Below are 6439 nucleotides of genomic sequence, written 5' to 3'. Positions count from 1 at the left end.
TTCCTTAGGAACGCAAATGGAGGTTTGTACTAACATTCCAGTTTTTAGGAAATCTAAATTGTATTAAAGACTAAGAAAAGGGAGGGAAATACATTTTGAAAAGTATCCTATTTAAATACAGTATTAGTTCAAGGAATGATTCAGGTAAGTAGACATCCCTATTAGGTTAAATAAATAATCAGGTTGTTTACAATGAATGTACGATAATTTTATGTCAAAATCTTGTTGAAGAGAACTATTTGTCTGTGATTGATTGCTGTGGAAATCAGTGGTTTTGTGGCAGTTCACAATTATTCCAAGTAAGGAATGAAATATCTGTTTAGCGAAGACAGCATCAGGGCCAGGGAAAGATTTTTACCCTCTAATTCTTTGTAACTTTCAGTGATAAGTTTTCATTGTGATTAAAGCAAGTGCACGTTGTTAAATGCATTGTAACAGATAGATCACCACGATATTTTAGAAAGTATCTTAGTATGCATTATTTTAATTATGTGAATTGCTTTTGCGGGACACAATTATACTGTGAAAAGGTTTGGCAGGGATATTTTACTGATGGCAGTGATAAGTAATTTTTTTTGCTATTTTAAATTGCTAACTTGGAAACCCTGACTTTTATATGTCTTGTTATTTATTGATTGTTATATAGTGTCAGAAATTTGGTTTGTTCTTACATGCTTACTAGGCTTCTCTTTGCAATGTTCATTAAGACTATTGCATTATCATAGAGCCTAAATTTGACAAATTCTGTTATCCAATGATGAAGTCCAATATTTTTTTTTATGACAGTATTGTATTCTTGAGATAAAGGTTTTTATTGCTAGAATATTCAGGTAGTATATCAAGTGCCAAGTTTATGAAAAAAACTGAAGGATAGTTACTTTGATATAGGAATTTGGTCAAGTATCCATTTTTTTTTTTTAATCAAAATGTATATGAAAGGTGTCAATTTATTTTATGACAATCTGATCAGTTGTTTCAGTAGCAGAAATTAAAAATAAAAAAAATTTACAGGTGTTGGAGTGTGAAAGCTGCCCAGTGTATGATTGAATCATTATTTATTATTATTCATTGAAAAGAATGGCACTGTATGCTCTTGAGCTTAGATTGTTCCTTCTAAGTTTCCTCATTTCAGCAGGTAAACTATAAAATTCATGCTACAATTTACAAAGAGTGAAGGGCACCAGGGTACAAACATGGAATATTTATACCCGAAAACAGGTTTACAAAGAAATAGGGCAGATTTTGATTGGGTGGTCATGGTCAGGGAGCTATCCTATTGGCTGCAAGTCTGGCTGAGTGGTGGAGGTGTTGATTGCTGCTCAAGGAGGGTCTCACGAGTAACATTGTGTGTTAATCACAAGAGACCTTCCTACTCTTGACCACCATGAGAACGACGAGATGCACCCTTGACATAACTCAACAGCCACCCTCCTCCTCGAGTGGTGAGCCCAGTGAGCAGAGCCCTCAGCGCCAACCAATTAGTGCCCCCGTTGCTCAGCCAGACTTGCAGCCAATAAGGAGAGCCCCCTTACCATGACCATCCAAACAAAAATTGCACTTAAATTCTTTGAAACATGTTTTCAGGTATAAATATTCCATGTAATGTACCTCTGGTACCATTCACCCTTTGTAAATAGTGATAAATGAACTTTAAACAGCTGTTTATATTTAAGAGAGGAAAATATATATATGTACACCAAGTTGAGAAGGCAGCATCAGCTCAATGGCATACAGGGTGCCATTCTTTTCAGCTGAGTTTGTCTCAAAGAGGACCTTTTTCTAAAGATATTAATGTTATTATTAAGGTACAATTGAAAAGTTTAAGTAGAGATAACAGAATCGTTTTTAAAGCATTTTTACAGGTAACTAACTGTGTTCTCTACTGAATTTGCTTAAAATATATCATGTTGGCCTTTGTCTGTTATCAGAATATAAAGTAGGCTTTCACTGTTAAATCCTTCACAATTAAGAATGAAGCTGGATTTTTCATCTTACAAAAGTTATACGTAGGACTGCAGTAGTAATATTAAATAGATAGAAAGGGTAAGATTTTCTTAATAGCAGACTTGGATACACGAGGAAGGGGTGAAGTATAGCTGTCAAAAACATTGTGCATGTTTAAGACTTGACTTGGATAAGGTTGTGGGTTGTTAAAGGCATTCTAAGAACATTCAACATGTCTATTAAAAGTACAAAACTGCTAAAATTCATATGTGCCCTATTTTTTTTTGAGGGGGTTACAATCGTAGACGAGCTTCTCCATATATGCCATGGTAATGTTTATTAACATTTTAATAGAAATGAAGGAACACTTTTCTTGGCCTTAAAATACAGACTCTAATTCTTATTATAATTTAAAATTATAAAATGCCCAATTACAATTGATATACACTGACTTGCCCCACCATGTAATTTTTGTGCAAAATTGTGAACGAGTTCTAAAGCATCTGCACACTAGGAATGTCCTTGTAGTTAGGTAAACACTGCTAGCAATAACGGATGCCATCATAAGTTACTGAGCAGATTAAAAATACTTATTAGCAACAAGTTAAATTTTAATGGCACTGAATATGCAAATGTATTGATATGTTTTGCAATGAAACTTTTATATGCAGTTACACTATTAGAAGCACTTGAGTACCCATACTCTACAAAATTACAGTAACGTAAATGGAGCAAGATGTCAAATCTCCATCCTGGGAACATTACTGTCCTCACGCATAGATGAATGTACAGCACCTTCATTCTCCCTGCTCATAAAGGAATACTAATGAGAGGGGCTGGATGATGGAAAGCCTCAATATTCTTTTTACCTGTGGACCATCATCATTACACAGAAAAAATATGTAATCACACTGTACAGACAGTCATGGTTATCGGTGGGCTCAGTTATTGGCAATCCAGTTTTACGGGGCTCATCTTGCAACGAAAATCAGCAATTTTCGGCGCCAAAAATCGCTGATTTCTGCTTATCAGTGCCAATTGGGCATTGGCGCCAATAAATGAAAATCAGTAATTTTCAGCACCAAAAATCTCTGAAAAGGGCACTGAAAATTGCCAATTCTCAGTTATCGGCGATTTACAGTTATCATCACGCCATTGGAACGGAACCCCCACCAATAACCAGGGACTGCCTGTGTTAACAGAGATGGCAGAACAGCTTCAAGAGCTAGGAATAATAGAGTTAAGTAATATTACTGCAACAACTCTGACTTACATAACATTGAAGCTCAAGGTAAATGCAATGCAATAAATAGAACATTTTACAAATGAAGCAGTGTTGCAGAAAATGGTACACAGCATATTCTTACCACTGTAGTCTTGATAAAATTTAAGGGCTGGTGTATCATTCAGTGCAGCTGAAAGAATGACTCGACTTGGTTACTAATGTGAAAAGCTGACAGGTTTTTTATTATCACCAACTGGGAAATAACCTTGTACAATAGCCTTATGATGAATAAATATTTTATTACAGCCAAGATGAAGATGGGCAAAAACTTTCTGTGGTGACGATGTAATAAGCTCTCATAAATTTTTTATTGTACTGGTTTGTTATTAAATATTATTTATAAATAAAGTTACAAAAATGGTATAACCTGGTAGTTTTACAGATTAATTTTTTCCTATTAGCATTACATCATCATAAGTCATCAGCACTAAAAGAAATTAAATGTTGTGCACTTTCACACATACTGCAGATTCACATCAAACTTTGTTTTAATAAAACAAATAAATAACATCCATACAGACTATTCATCCTTGAAAGTACATCTGTTCAAATTTACAAGTCTTCACATTTTAGTGTAAATGATTCTACCACTATACCACCAAGAAAAAAAAAAAAAAATTGAAAACAGCCCACTTTTTTATGAATTAAAAGACCACTGGATTTTAAAATGACATTTCCCTTAGCATCTTTGATAGAGAAAAGAAATTCCCATCTTGACACCAGGATGGGAAACATACCCATCTTGATACCAGGATGGGAAACTAACAACTTCAAAGTCCCCAAGGCTGGGACGCTTGATCATGAATAGACTGAGTTCCCGATTAATCAAAACTCCATAAATTGAATGTGTGGAGAAAGGAGAAAATTGTTTATTATTTGGGCTTCCAACCTTGTTGTATAGTAATATAAACCGGGGGGGGGGGGAATTGATTTGGTAATTTCGTGTTTTATGGTTACTACAAACCAGACACTTAAAATATTTGTCAAGCCTTCATTTTCTTTTATATACAGGCAGTCCTTGGTTGTCAGCAGGGGTTCTGTTTTGGGGGGGTGTGATGATAACCGAAAATTGGCAATTTCCAGGGCTTGAAATCGCTGGGCTTATCGGTGCCGAAAAGCACCGATTTTTGGTTATCCGCGCCAATACCCAATTATTGGTGCCGATAAGCGGAAATCAGCGATTTTCGGCGCTGAAAATAGCCGATTTTTGTCGCTAGACAAGCCCCGTAAAACCAGATTGCCATTAACCAAGCCTGCCGTTACCCGGGGACTGCCTGTATGCTTGGAACGTTTATGTTTGATTCCCCTGATGATTCAGAGCTTTTTCTGAAGTATCATCACCTTCCTGGCCCTCTTAGGAGGAGGTGAAGTCATACATGGCTTCACAAACAGCAATAAACGCACTTGGAACTCTGCAAGGTACAGCAAACGTCAATTGTTGAGGAGAAAGCATTGTGAGCACAAAAAGAATAAAAAATAGCCAATCAGAGATATTCTATCATGACGCATCTCCCTTATCAGCTGTTCAAGACCTGTGCCTTGGAGGATGCCAGAACCAACCAATTGTCCATGTAATGTAGCAAGCAAATACCTTGTGAGTGGGCCTGAGGTGGCACCAAGGTGAACCAGTCCAAAGCACAAAATTTTGAACTGGTAGACAGTCATGTTGCAAGTAAAATGGTGTTTTTGAGAGTTCTGATGGATAGGCACTTAAAAGCATGTGTCCTTCATGTAAATCAAAAGCACAAAGTCACCCTCTCTGATAGAATCTAACACTGACTGCAGCTTTTGTCCAAAAAAAGTCTGAAAAAAAACATTCAGATGGGAGAGGTTGGTAGCTGGTCTCCAGCCATCAGTCACCTTTCACCAGGAAGAGGTGACAATAAAACCAAGGAGATCAGTCTTCTACAACTTTAAGAGTGCCTTCCTCCATTACCTCAGCTGGAAGGGGTAGAGATTTTGCTTAATCCAGAGCATACATCTGGAGCAGTACCTTTGAGAGTAGGTGGTAGGCCATAGTCCCTGAAGCGAATCTGGTTGCCATTCAAAAGAACAGCAACTACCCAGGGTTCCACCTGTCTCACAAACACTGCCCAATGGCTCAACAGGCATGCCTTTACTTATGACAGCTCAGGAAAAGATTACCAGCCTAAGCATTCTCTTTTCTTTCACCTCCTTTCCTAGCTTTGGCTCGTGGGGAGAAGGGGGAAAGAGCTGTGAAGGCTGAAGGCTCCCCACCCTTTCTGGGGAGAAGATTGGGAAGCTAGTTATGGTTTAGGAAGAACAGGCATCCTCCTCAATCCACAACGTGAAGGATTCCTCACCCCCTTGAAACCCCAGGAGTGTTTGAAAGCAATTACCCAATTGATCATAGACTACTGTACCTCACCTTCTAAAGACAAAGTCTGCCCACATATTACCACTCTGATGTGAGAGTCAGCACCTTCGCTCCCAATATCCTGAACTTTGCCCTCTCATCTGGGTCTGCGACAACTGTAATGGTGACTTCTGCAACTGTGTTCAACCGAAAGTCGAGCCACCAGGAAGCCTGGATAGAGGTTATGACAACAGACTCCATGGCACCCAACTATAAAGCCACAAAGAAAGTACCATGTTGTTATCTTTATCTCCAAGGGAAGGGTTGCCAGTCTGTAGACTGATGAGTCCAATTGAAGGGGGAGTAGTATCGGCATATATCGGCATCACCTGGGATGTAAATCATCATCTGGGATGTAAAACATCTAGTGTCAAATGTGACTCCAGAGAAAAGTTATAATTTTCAGTGGTTTATAATATTCCAGATAATTTTAACAATACAATGATGTCATCCAATTCCCAACTGGTGAAATTCTGATGTTATATTCTGAAAATATTTTACAACTTCAATGTGCATTATTTTGAATTTTTTTCTCCATTTTTTAACACCTTACCATAAGTGCAAGTATTTTACTTTACAATGACACTGAAACTAACTTTACAACATCAAAAATAAATTTGCAGAAAGCAATAAATGAAAAACATTGCTATGTCCATAATAGGTCAGTGTGTGATTTCCCACAGATGAAGTTACAGACCCACAGACTCTCAAAAGTGTTAATCAAGATGCCATTTTAGAGAAGTGAATTTTTGCTGAGTACCAGCACACATTGAGTGAAAAGAAATAAAAGGGCAGATTACTTGGCAAAGAACATGGCGCCTTGCATGCTATAG

This window comes from Macrobrachium rosenbergii, chromosome 44 (genome assembly GCF_040412425.1).
Source record: "Macrobrachium rosenbergii isolate ZJJX-2024 chromosome 44, ASM4041242v1, whole genome shotgun sequence".
Lineage (NCBI taxonomy): Eukaryota > Metazoa > Arthropoda > Malacostraca > Decapoda > Palaemonidae > Macrobrachium > Macrobrachium rosenbergii.
The sequence above is the reverse complement of the archived record's forward strand: the minus strand, read 5'-3'. Positions refer to the sequence as shown.